This window comes from Triticum urartu, chromosome 4 (genome assembly GCF_003073215.2).
Source record: "Triticum urartu cultivar G1812 chromosome 4, Tu2.1, whole genome shotgun sequence".
Lineage (NCBI taxonomy): Eukaryota > Viridiplantae > Streptophyta > Magnoliopsida > Poales > Poaceae > Triticum > Triticum urartu.
Window position 1 is genome coordinate 581,683,433 of NC_053025.1, and position 13,436 is coordinate 581,696,868.

The 13,436-nt window shown below is 49.0% G+C and overlaps 2 long non-coding RNA genes across 2 annotated transcripts; both read left to right on the plus strand.

Moving 5' to 3' along the window:
- Window positions 1-2,465: 2,465 nt before the first annotated feature.
- LOC125554248 lies at window positions 2,466-3,077 on the plus strand. The gene is made up of 3 exons (XR_007304357.1): window positions 2,466-2,632; window positions 2,720-2,845; window positions 2,941-3,077. It is a non-coding gene; the product is annotated as an uncharacterized LOC125554248 (long non-coding RNA).
- Window positions 3,078-9,591: 6,514 nt separating this feature from the next.
- Window positions 9,592-11,526, plus strand: LOC125554249. The gene is made up of 3 exons (XR_007304358.1): window positions 9,592-10,039; window positions 10,287-10,392; window positions 10,556-11,526. It is a non-coding gene; the product is annotated as an uncharacterized LOC125554249 (long non-coding RNA).
- The last annotated feature ends 1,910 nt before the right edge of the window (window positions 11,527-13,436 follow it).

Genomic DNA, 13,436 nt, shown 5'->3' on the forward strand with positions numbered 1-13,436 from the left:
GTGGAGATCGCCCTGAGCAATTTGACGGGTACCGGTGACCGCCCCCAAGGGTTGCCAAAGTGTACGGGTTCGGTGACCGCCCCCAAGGGTTGCCATTTTTACGGGTTCGGTGACCGCCCTCAAGGGTCCCTTAGTGGAATCACGGCATCTTGCATTGTGCGAGGGTGTGAGGAGATTACGGTGGCCCTAGTGGCTTCTTGGGGAGCATTGTGCCTCCACACCGCTCCAAACGGAGATTAGCATCCGCAAGGGTGTGAACTTCGGAATACATCATCGTCTCCGCGTGCCTCGGTTATCTCTTACCCGAGCTCTTTACTTATGCACTTTACTTTGTGATAGCCATATTGTTTCTTGTCATATATCTTGCTATCACATAGTTGCTTATCTTGCTTAGCATAAGTTGTTGGTGCACATAGGTGAGCCTAGTTGTTTTAGGTTTTGTGCTTGACAAATTAACCGCTAGGTTTATTCCGCATTTGTTCAAGCCTAAATCGTAATTATTTTAAAACGCCTATTCACCCCCCCCCCTCTAGGCGACATCCACGATCTTTCACCCCGCCGCCCGTCCCGGCGACCCCTACAGCGGTGAGATGGATGCATGGATGATTTTTTGCATTATGTTACTAGTTGTTATGTGCATGGATGCATGGATGAAATTTGTGATAGTTGTTATGTTACTAGTTGTTAAATGAATTAATGATTATTGGTAGATGGATGGATTGATGAATGTTGTTATGTTTTGTTAGATGAATTTGTGATAGATGGATGGATTAATGAATTTGTTAGATGGATTTGTGATAGATGGATGGATGAAATTTTGTTAGATGGATTTGTGATAGATGGATGGATGAAATTTTGTTAGATGGATGGATTGATGAATATTTGTAAGTTTTGTGTTTGGTCATGTTTAGTGTTAGGTCATGTTGTTCCATAGGACACTTAAATAAAGCTTTTTTGTAATTTGAGATGTTGTTTCATGTTGGTTCATAATATAGTGTCAATGCTTTATGTGATATGTGATGACCTAATTTTTTTTCACTCGGTGTAATTAACAGGATTTGTGGTGTTCCATCTTCGTGGAGTGATCGTCGACGTTGGAGGTGTTGGTCCACGATCATCCCTCTCCTTTGATCGACTACATCAGAGGGTGAGCAGCAATTCCATGACCTCGTCCACTTTTTTTCCATGTCACTAGATTAAATTTTCACATCAAGTCGCGTAACCTAGGTCTCCCGTCCGAAAGGGTTGCATCGATAAATATGCATTCAATTGCATATTTATCACCGCAGCTCTTTCGGATTGTCCTGTTGAAGGAGTTTTGGCCTGGCCTATTCTGCCCGCGGCCAGACAGGGACCCGCAGCAGCGGGTTTTGGCCACGAGCTGGGCCCACTACGAGGCTTGCAGCAACGCGGAGTACGGGACGGCCGCTAAGGCCGTGATCACCAAATTTTGGGTAAGTTCTCTTCTGAATCACTTGTCTTCAGTTTCGTTCATAGTTTATCATTGAATCACTCAACTCATGCCTTGTTTGCTTCTGGTTTATGCATGATTGCAGCAACTCTATAGAGTTCTTGACGAGCACAAGGCCAGAGCCGACGTGGTCTTGCTTGCGGCTGCGAAGAAGAAAGCTCGTCAGTTGTAGTACAAGGTGCGCTGGGTTGCCGTCTCGCAGTACTACCACATCTACCTGCACCAAAAGATGACCAAAACTCAAGCGCAGAAGCTACGACTTACCTTGAACAGGGAGCAGTTCATGATGGTAACTATTACTAATTTTCATTGTTTCAAGCAGTCAAATATATGTTTCGTGCTCACATGTCATGCTTCCAAAATTTGCATAGATTGTTCCTCCTTGGTGCTATGGAAGGCATGACGGATGGGCGAGTTTGGTGGATAGGTGGCTCGGCGCCGATGTAGAGTTTGCTGCCAAGAGCATCAAGGCCCGGGCTAACCGTGGAGACGACGGGACACACGGCCAAGGAAACAGGAACCACTGGGGCTTCAAGGCCATGAAGGTATATCTATGTGCATGATGCATTTTTGTTCTTCTTTACCGTCATGTTCTTATGTATGGCTGACTTCTATTTGACGTTGTAGGAGGACAAGTTGAAGAGGCCGCTCTCAGACATGGAGTCGTGGAAGCTGGCCCGCGAGCGGAGTCATCGCAAGGAGGGCGAGAGCCAGTACTACGGCAAGACCGAGGAGCACCTGGGGTCTTACATTCATCACTATCAGGAGTTGCATCCGGATGTTCCTGTTGCTGAGGTCGCCCAGTCTCAGATCGACGACATGGCGGTGGTGGCCATCCAGGGGAAGAAGAATGGCCGGTATCCGTGTTTCGATGGCTTGATCACTCCTTCGATCTCGTACACACAGCTTCGGGCTACCAACCCGAGCCAGTTAGAGAGTATGGGGCGTTCACAGACTCCCTTAGCCCGCGAGCATGCTGTAAGTACTTCCTCTTTATCTTTTTCTATCTAGCATTCTCAGTTTATTTTCAGCATTGCTCACTTAGAAACAACCTAAATTATGTAGGCATATAAGGAGTTTGTCGAGCATAGGAATCTCGAGGTGCGGGAGTACTTGAAACGAGTGAAGGCAAACGATGATTATAACCGTCAGATGATGACGGTTAGTTTTGCCCTCTTAAAACCAAGCTAAATTTTTGCACTTTCATTCCTTCTGATCTTCTAGTTTGCTTGTTTAACTAACATTCAGGCTATGTTGGCGTCTTGGACTAACCGCACGGATCCACCACAAATGGGACCCCCACCACCACCTGCGGGAGAACCCCCACACGTGCCCACGTTCGATGAATGGGTGGCACTAGGCAGTGATGGTCCGGTTAGTACATTTGCCTAACTACTGGCAAACTAGTTCTCGTTCATGAAACACTATCATATCATATTTACCGTTAGAATCTTTTCTGAAACATGTAGGGGACCGGTGGCTCGACTCCTGCTCCGTCGACCCCAGTCACTCCGATCTGGCAGAGTGGTGGTGGTCGCGATGGCGGTTTTGGCGGAGGTGGTGGTGGTTTTGGCGGAGGAGGTGGTGGTTTTGGCGGAGGTGGTGGTGGTTTTGGCGGAGGTGGTCTTGCTTGATGATTCCGTGCATGTGGCCATCGTGACATGCCTTTCATATTCCTACTTTTATGATGTTTCATGTGTTGCACTACTTTTATGTTCATGAACTTCCGTCGGTGATGATCTTTAGATGATGTGATGAACTTGAGTATGTTTAGATGATGATGGTGAACTTGAGTATGTTTAGATGAACTTGAGTATGTTTACATGATGAATTGTCATATTTCTGCATAATTTCATATTGTTCTGTTTTGAAATGCTGTCAAATGAATTGGAAAAGAGAAAACAGGGAAAATAAAATAAAATAAAAAAACTATGCCTACGGCAAAGCCGTCGGCATATATACGCCCAGGAGTTACCAGGGCTCGCCACGTGGCACATCTATGCCTACAGCAAAGCCGTAGGCATAGCTGAAAATCTATGCCGACGGCTTTGCCGTCGGCATATATACGCCCAGGAGTTACCAGGGCTCGCCACGTGGCACATCTATGCCTACAGCAAAGCCGTAGGCATAGCTGAAAATCTATGCCTACGGCTTTGCTGCTATGCCTACGGATTTGCTGTAGGCATAGCCCTGCCACCAGGAGTACCACGGGTTGCCACGTGGCAGAGGTATGCCGACGGCATATCTCTGCGACGTGGCATTGCGTGATTGTCAGCGCTTTTGACGGCGCCGTCCGTTGCCGTCAGACGAAAAACACTGCCGACGGCTATACTATGCCGACGGCTGACGTCGGGCCGTCGGCATAGGCCCCTATGCCGACGGCTATACTATGCCGACGGTCTGACAAGACTACGCTGACGACATCTACGCCGACGGGCCTATGCCGACGGCAACCGTAGGCATAGATCTATGCCGACGGCTTAGGGGCATATGCCGACGGCCCGTGGCCGTAGGCATAGACCGCGAGTCCGGTAGTGTGTCTTCCTACTATTTTCCTAGCGTGTACCCTTTCTCCCATTGGCCATTGGCCCGTGGTACAGTGGTAAAATTAGAAGAAGTGAATGGCCAGCCTGGCGATCATGTCAAGCTAACTGCATTCATCAGGTTAGCTGCGGTTATTTCTCCTCCTGTTATCATTATCAGGGCAGGCTCAAACCTTCATGGCATCGTACTCCCTCCGTCCGGAATACTTATCATTAAAATAAATAAAAAGAGATATATCTAGACATATTATTAGAGACCCCGGCAGTCCCCTTCCCTTTCGGGGAAAGCAAACGGCATTGTTAGTTTGGGGAAAGCAAACGGCATTGTTAGTTTGCAGCAGCAAGATAGGAGTACATATAATAATAGTTGTTCAATCGCACTACGTGTTGGGGAATTGTCAGAGACGCTCCCCTGTGCACATACCTTTTTTCTTGTTTGAGCTGAAACTGTGTAGTACGTACGTACATACTAGCCGGTACTGCTGTATAAGCTTTCAGGCGTCAAGATGGGAATGGGCCGACCCAGACCTGGCCCGTGGCCTCAAGGCCAGTTTCAAAGTGCCACGGGTCGACCCATTCTGACTAAATCCCGTGGCCTCACTGGCCCATTGGGTACCCCAGGGCCGACCCAAAATTCAGCTAGAATTACACACAACATTACACTAATGCACAACCATACAAAAACTGAATGTACACAATCATACATATGGATCAACTCTCAGTATGGAAGATTCATCTCAATCAGAGAACAATACAAGGAAATTCTCCACAATCACATATGCAGATTTAAGCAATCTCAACTTCAAACACAAATCCTAGCTACTAATCAATTTTGCAGAAAATAACATGTGCACAGCCATGCAGCTACGTGTGCAAGACGCAAGAAATCGATATAAATCCTATCTACTAATCCTAGCTAGCAAGAAATTGCACAGCCGCTGCTACACAGCTACAGCCGAACAGGAGTACAGGACGCAAAAAATTGCACAGCGCTGCAGCTAGCCAGCTACCTGTGCTTGGCGACCGGGATGGAGAGCTCGACGGTGACCGGGACGGCGAGCTTGAGGCGCACCAGCGGGAGGAACGCCGCCGGCGGCAGAGACGGCCCGGGCCGGGCGGCGGCAGAGACGCTCAGGGCAGGGCGACGGTAGAGACGGTCGTGGGCAGCCGGCGGCAGAGACGGTCGTGGGTGGCCGGTGGCAGAGACGGTCCGGGGCGGCCGACGGCGGAAGAGATTGGTCGAGGACGGCCGCAGAGATTGGTCCGGAGCGGCCGACGGCGGAAGAGATTGGTCGAAGACGTAGCACTCATCTGGGTCGACCCGTGTGATCCATCGGGTCAGACGGTGCCGGCTCCACTGACCCGTCTATTGCTTAAGGCCAACCTGCCTGGCCCATTGGCCTCGAGATTTTGGGCCGGGTCAGTGACCCAGCGGGCCAACCCGGCCCATTCCCATCTTGCAGGCGGTTGCGGGTACAAAGACGTTCATACTAGTTATGTGTCCGGCCGTTTGGTCACGCATGCCACTCCCGTGAAGTGGCCTAATGCATGATGATCATTGATCCATACGTGGAAGCGTACGTACGTACAGTACTTCTTTACCGTAGTACTATACCTCCTAGTAGTACTGCCCCTGCACTCGCTATGATAATTCGTTAATAAAGCTCCTAATCTGGATTGAGAAAATAAAAGAGGTTCAGTTGCCCGCCAAAAGAAGAAACCGAGACTCAGTTAGCCGTTCCGTGTGTCCCGGGGAGCAAAGCCGCGTGGATTTCGACGCTCCTCCTCCTCCTCTCGTGCCCAGTGGGCACGACCCTCCTTCTCCTCATGCTCGGCCTGCATCTAGCGCTCGGCGTTGGTGTGCTCGTTCGCCAGGTGGATCTGCCGCCAGTGCTTGAGGTAGGCCGCCTCTTGCTGCGGGCTCGCACCCTCCGGCTTGACCTTCATGGGCGGCGGCTCGGCATTATGTAGATGCTTTAACCACCGACATAAAAATAGGCTAGAAGTGGTAGCGTAGTAGTAAGTATACCAATAAAATGTTACTTAATCTTTGTTGGCAGGCCATAAAAGATAATAAGTGCATTTAACTTTTGTGCTTCATAATTAACCATTATTGGTACCACTCTAGGCTTTCATTGTGGACATAAAATTAGGCTATAGCAATAAGTAGCTATGATGTGTACTTAATAATCCTTTTTTGGCTAGGCCACAGTAGATACCAAGAACTTGTTTGGATTCTTTTTGAAAGGGAGACAAGATTTCTGCCTTGTCTTATTAATAAAGCAGAAGAGAGTTTCCCGGTTAATAAACGGAAAACTGAGCGAAAATCGTCACAAATCACTGAGTGACACACACATAATACCACACGCACCTCACATAGAGGGTCTCGTCAACATCACACACCGGTGTCATCGACATCACTTCTCCCCAACAGGCGTCATCGCCCTTCCTAATCTCCGAGCAAGCGACTCCGATATCTCCGAAGACAAATTTCGACCCAACCCACACCCTAGAGGCTGTGGGAAACACAAGAAACCCTGCGCCAAACTCAGCCACCCACGTCAAGGACAGCACAACTCCGACTATGAAAGATAGCTCCGAAGGAGAACTATGCAAGGCTGGCGCCGCGAAAGACCACCGAACAGACCACCTTCTGCATGTCATCGTCGCCACAGGGGCCCCGCCGCCATAGCTCCGACTTCACCGCAAAAAATAACCCAAGGTAATCCCACAAACACGCCGGAGAAGAGTCGACTGCCGCAACCATTGCAGCATCTCCGACATCGCACACGCCCATCATCGTTGTCACAGAAGTCTCGATGCAAACACCACCAACTTCCATCGGTCCCGCTTGATGATGCATGGCTCGAAAGACGAAGCCCCTGAGAGGGCATATGGTGCTAGAGCATGGTCATCGTCCGATCCCATGGATCTAGGGTTTTCCCCGAAGTTGCGAAGATTGGAGCTCAGAGTACCTCGGCGATGCCAGCAAGAAGGAAACGACGCTTGAAACCGTTGCCATCGCCGCCTCCGGACACGCGGGAGACAAGCTTTCGCCCGGGTCAACCTCTCGAGCCCCGCACAACATGCATCAGCAAGCCCTTCATCGAGCCACCGAGGTCAAATCCGGCCGGATCTAACCACCTTCATACTTCGCGACCTCCGAGCAGCAGATCCGCGCTGCCTTTGAGCCGTGCCGACAGCGCCCCCCAGGCCCTTCACGCGCCCGCAACGTGCGCCGCACCAGATAGGCACGAGCTCCATCCCCGTGACGCCAGATCCAGGCGGCACATGCACCTGCCGCGCCCCTCGTGGCCGAACCGCCTCCCGCGGTGCGCCTCACCTCTCCCGACTGCCGCCGGAAGCTGCGTTTCAGAATCCTTGGCCACGCGTTGGTATCATTTTTTGTGCAAAGACAGAAGAAATGGAGGCACTAGAGATGTTGACAGCTCTGAGAACTCTGTGCATGAGAAAGATGGGCTTACATATTCACTAGCTCCCAAGCAAATGCTACTGTCTGTATTGGTAGTGTATTATGCTAACAAGTGTTGCTGCTGCTACTGTTAACAACTGTTTAAGAGTCCATGTGCTTCCTTCCTTGAGAGGCTACAACAGTCCAAGGTACGACCGTTTGTTCCATTTTGTTTACTGCTCACCTTGTCCTCCCTCCACCTACTAGCACTCAACTTGCACCTGCACCGAATCTGAGGAGGGTGATGAGTTAAAAATGGCGTGGCAAGCACCAAAGTGCATTGACATTCCTGGGGAATAACAGCCTTTTCTTCTTCTTCTTGAGGTGATGATGGGCATCCCTGAGTTGTTTTGTGGATCCAACGCCAAAGTGCTTAGCCTCCCAAGATGTGCTTGTTGATACTAAAAGGCTTTGCTCCTTGCTAATTACTAGTATGAGTACTGACCTGTGTGTGCCAGCTTTGCAGTTGCAGATGTCGTGGTGGTCCTTGGGAGAGAGAGAGGAGATGAACTGCAGCGATGATCTGTCTGTCTGTCTGCGCGTCCGTCCACCTCCGGCCGCTGGGCCTCCTCGCGCTCGCGGTCCATGCATGCATGCCATGCATGATGAATCAGAATTCAGAAGCCACGGAGCTTCCCTCCTTTCTTCATTTGCTGGTCAACTTGTCTGCATCTTTTAGGTGCAACAACATTCCAAAAACAGATCTTCTAGGCGCAACAAGCCGGCAACTAATTAACCATGCATGCATCATTAGTGCGTGGTTAACCGTCCCTCTGCTCTGCTGGTGCTGCAAAAATAATGGCAGCAAGCATGGAATGGAAGGCTACTTGATCAAGAAGGTAACAGCACTGCCGATTGGCCTCTCTCTCTACTGCATGAAGCTCTCTCTCTCACATGCTATGCCTCTTCTTGCTTCTTGGAAAGCTGCGAGCGAAGCCCACCTGACTTGGCCTGTAGTTTTCGATAACTACAGAGGGGCGTCCTCTCCGTCGGTCAGTCAGTCAGCCCGCCTCTTCCGCCAGTGCAACGTGCATCCCTTTTATTTTTCTTCTTCCCGGGCTGTATTGTGGTTCAGTTAGAAAAAAAAGGTTACTTGCTTTGGCAGGTTCGGTTCCATTAGTTGACTTGATCTCAAGGCACCTCCGTTAATTAACTGGCTTGCGCTTGTCTTCTCTATGCAGGAAACTCTCGCACCTGCTGCCGGATCTCTTGGTCCTTGGAAGCTTTGCCTGGCCTGTTGTTTCCGATGACTAGTGCTGCCTTCCTTTTTTCCTTGTAGCGTGTAAATGGCCAGCCTGGCGATCATGTCCAGCTGACCATCGACTTAGAATTGTTCAAACGCGGTATTGGGAAAGAATCATAGACGTTCCCCTTTTTCTGGTTTGAGCTGAAACTGTCTACGTATGGTACGTACTACTTCCTCTGTTCCTAAATATTTGTCTCTTTCAGAGATTTCAAATAGACTACCGCATACAGATGTATATAGACATATTTTAAAATGTAAATTCACTCATTTTGCTCCGTATGTAGTCATTTGTTGAAATTTTTAGAAAGACAAATATTTAGGAACGGAGCAAGTACTACTGTGTAAGCATTCAGGCCGTTGCGAGTACAATTATGTTTCCGGCCGTTGGGTCTTGCATGCGTGCCACTCCCGTGAAGTGGCTTAATGCATGATGGTCGTTGATTCATACGTGGAAGCATACGTACGTACAGTGCAGTACTACTACTTCTTTACCGCAGTATACTTCCTACTGCCCCTGCACTTGCTATGATAATTCGTTAAAAAATAAAGATCCTAATTTCGGTGCAAAAAAAAACTGAGGTTTCGCTGCCCGCCAAAAAAGAAAACTAAGGTTAAGTTGTTAACCGTTCTGTGTGTCCCGGGGAGCAAAGCCGCGTGGATTAAGGCATATACAATGGTGCTACCTTAAAAGTGTCATTTAAGATAAATAATGAGGTGAAGAAGAGAAAACTTATAAAAAAAGGCTTAATAAGAGAAGACAAGAGATGATCTTTTTATATAACTATCTTATCAATCATTGTACATGCCCTTATCGACCCACCAAAGATTTCGAGAGCTCTTCCCCTCCCCTCCCCGCAACTTGTAGCTCGGAAAGGTATCCTATCCAACGTCGCTCTCGCCTGTGGTCCTCGCGGTCTTCTTCTTCCGGTGAGCGGCTGAACTGCTCCATCGTTTTGCCCTGCGACGTCTCGTGCAAGGCAGTTCTCGGCGACGGCGACGGCGACGTCTCCACCCCCGTGTTGTCCCGTCCTCCGTCCGCACCTGCACGTCTCCACCCACGTGTTGTCCCGTTGTCGATACTGCTGGCGTCGGTAACTGGCACGGTGGGGCTTGGTTTGCCTCGGAGTCGGAGGATCGACGGGCGCCGGTACGGGTTCTTGGCAGCGACCGATCGATCTCGGCCGGGCTGGATCGCCGTACGCGCAGCAGCCGTTGCGCCGGTCTCCCTCCGGACTGGACCTGGCCCCCGACCGGATCTGCGCGGCACGAGCGAAAGCCGCATGGATCGGCAGCGACAAATTCTCCAGGTGCAGTGAAAAAATTGGGCAAGAGAAACTACCTACGGTCGTACCCTGGTTTTCTTTTTCTGTTCTGGGCGAGAAATTAACCTTTCAGCTTTAGTTTTTGCTTGCCTCAGCTGGCACACACTAGTAGTATACTCAAACAAAAAGTTACACTCTACTATAGATCGTTTGATCACGGATATTCAATTTGGTGCGCAGGTTCATCTGCATCCTGTGAATAGTAAATTCAAAATAATCTGAATTTTTTCAGGTGGAATATGTTCCAATGCGTGATGTTCGTGTCAAATTTCAGCTTTGTTCGGACATCTAAGGAGCTTATGACAAAAAAGACAAATCGGTCAAACAATACATGAACAGTAAACTTTTTTACATCCTCAATTTTTTTCCTTTTTTGCTAAGAGCTACTGTAATGTTTAAACTTCATGAAATTTGACATGGACTCATGAGCATCTAGCATCACAAAAAAAGTCAATTTTTTTTTACCGTTTTAAGTATATCCATTGTTCACCTCAAATGCAGATGCACCTGAGAGTCAAAACGCAGCATCCGCATCCGGTTGATCGACACTGCACCACATGAGCCATGCCGGGCAGCCGGGCAGGGGCTACGGAGCACGGGCGATACGTAACCTGTTGTGTGTGGCGGTGTCTCGTCGATGGCCAAATGATCGGCGCACGAGCACGCACGCACGCGCGCCACACTTGATTGCCTGCTGCTTGCGTCGCCATGGCAACGTACGTCTCCTAGCTCCCGCATCGTCCCGTCCTCTGTCCGCACCTGCACCACGCGCCGATGAAGATTACGTCCTGTCCATACGGGTCGGCACCGGCACCGGCACGGTCGTCTTCTTCCGCTCCGAGACGGGCTTGCGTTGGTACGGGCTTGGCGCTGGACCGATGGATGGATCGCCGTACGTTGCGGTTGTCTCTGTTCATCTCTCCCCGGACTGGACCGGCCCCCGACCGGACCTGCAGACGCGAGCGAAAACCGCATCGACCGGCAGCAAGCCATTACTGGGCCGCATGCAGGTGGAGTTAACGACGGAGCCGGCCACTGGGACGACGATGGTACATGCTACTCCCTCCATTTCGAATTATTTATCGTAAGTACGAATGTATCTAGATATATTTTAATTTTAGATACATCCGTTTCTACGATGAGTAATCTGGAACGGAGGGGGAGTACCTAGCATGTATACTACACCTAAGCCCGGTAGTTTGGTTATCCTTTTCTCTGGGCGACAAATTTATCCAGCGATCCGCATGTGCTGTTTTGTGCCAGCGAACAAGTGCTTGACTTGGAACAGAACAAAGCGAGTAGTACGTGGTAATAACCTTCGTCCTCGTTTATTAGTCTCCTTGTATATATATAGGGCCACCCATGATTTTAGCAACTAATATAAAACATCAATTATGTGTAGCAAAAACAATATAGTTGAAAACAATGTTGAAATCTGAATCCAACGATATAATGTGTGAAGGGCTAGCTAGAGGCTGTTTGATTTGTGACTAACTTTGTCAAAGATTGCCACACCTTAGGTTAGGCAAGTTTGACCAATTTAGGTGAGTGTTTGGTTCGAGCCACACCTTAGACAAGCCACACTTGGACCCCACATGACATACACACAAAAAGTGTGACAAGATTCCCTTAGACTTGCCAACTTGCGACTCTTATTTTGATGAACTAACCTCAGGCAAGCTTGATAAAAATGTGTGACAAAATGTGGCATACTGGCAATGCTGGGTCTAAACCAAACAGCCTCTGGTATACAGGACTACGCTACGGGAGGCAGGACGCGTGGATCGGGAGTAGTTTGGTTCGGTGGCCATGCAGCGGCAGCGCGCTACTAGCTAGTGTGGTGACCATCGATTGGCGAATCATGGCCCGGACCGGAGCCTGGACCTGCATCACACGCAGGCGCAGCTGGCCTTTTACAGCCGGTCCGGCGTGAGTCGAGCAGTCCTTGCGGCGTCCTGATGCAGAGGCAGAACGCGTGCCATGCATGGCAGCGATTCACCGATCGAACACAGTGTCACATGCGCGCTGCTCCACCGGCTGCCTAGACCGTCCGGCATCACCGCACTGCGCCGCACATCGATCAAGACATGGATGCAGCCAGCGACAGGGGTGTAGTACGTGGCCAGGCGTAGCATAACTGCAGCTTTCCCTTGTTCCGCTGCTGCTGCAGGCCAGGCCAGAGGGTCTGTAAAAAGTGATGTTTAACGCATTCTTTTGGTGCTACCTGACCAGCTTTTCCTTGTGTGAAGAGAAAAACACTTGAGCATGCCTAAGCAGGCACGCCTGCCTGCTTATATATTCAGATTCAGACAATCTGTTCACTTGTTCAGGCTTCAGACGAGCACGTCTGCTCTATTTTTTTTTGAGTAACAGTCTGCTCGTAAATCGGGTCCTGTATCTCCTCCATCTGGACCACCATCTCGCCGCTACTGGGCCGGTCCATTAATGTGGCTGTGGCGCGAGTTTTTCCTCTGCAGTTTTCTTATCGGGTTTTCACCTTTCGCAACGGTTTCCTTTTTGTTTCCTTCAGTTTTCTGTGGGTTTCTTCCTTTTTCATTTCTTTTCACCACATGTCTACATTCGAACAGACTGTGCATTTCCCATATACATAATAAATAAATTGTTATACACGATTAACATTTTTTTAATTTTTTTGTTTTGATGTCTACTCCGCATTTTTTTACATACACAGTGTACATTGAAGGTATATATAAAATATACTTTTTATACATGTTAACCATTTTTAAATGTAACATACATTTTCTTGAAACCCGGGAACATTTTTAAATGTCGCGAAACGTTTCCAATTCTATCAACATTTTTGTTAAATTACACAGACATTTTTTTACATCGTGTTAATATTTTTTTGATTTGAGGTAATCTTTTTGAAAGTTGAAGTACATATTTTTTTGGAATATATGTATTCATAGTTTTCTGAAATATAAAAATAAATAAACAAAACAAGTAGCAGAAACCATAAAAAACCTACGATAAAAACACTACTCCCTGTGTATATTAACTGGTCAGGGGTGACGTTAATTCTGTCGCTGACGAACCACTTCGCTCCTGGAACCGCACCACACAGGCAATACACGAGGCGGTCTTCTTGCTTTCCTCGACACCGACGAGGTTGGGTCCTTGTCCGTCCTCGTCTGTCGCTCTAGCGGTGGGAGCGGGCGGGGCGCCTGGCAGTTTTGCTCCGGTAGAGAAATAGGTAGGCGTAGTTTGCTTTTGAGAGGTGTTGCATTAATGGTGGGACGGCGCTGCGTCAAAATAATTTGCTTCTGCTCTTCTTTCATCTCGGTGGTGCTCTAATAGGCGGCACCGACGAGTAGGTGGCTCAGTCTTCTTGCCGGTCTTAGGATCTGGTAAGATTTGTGCC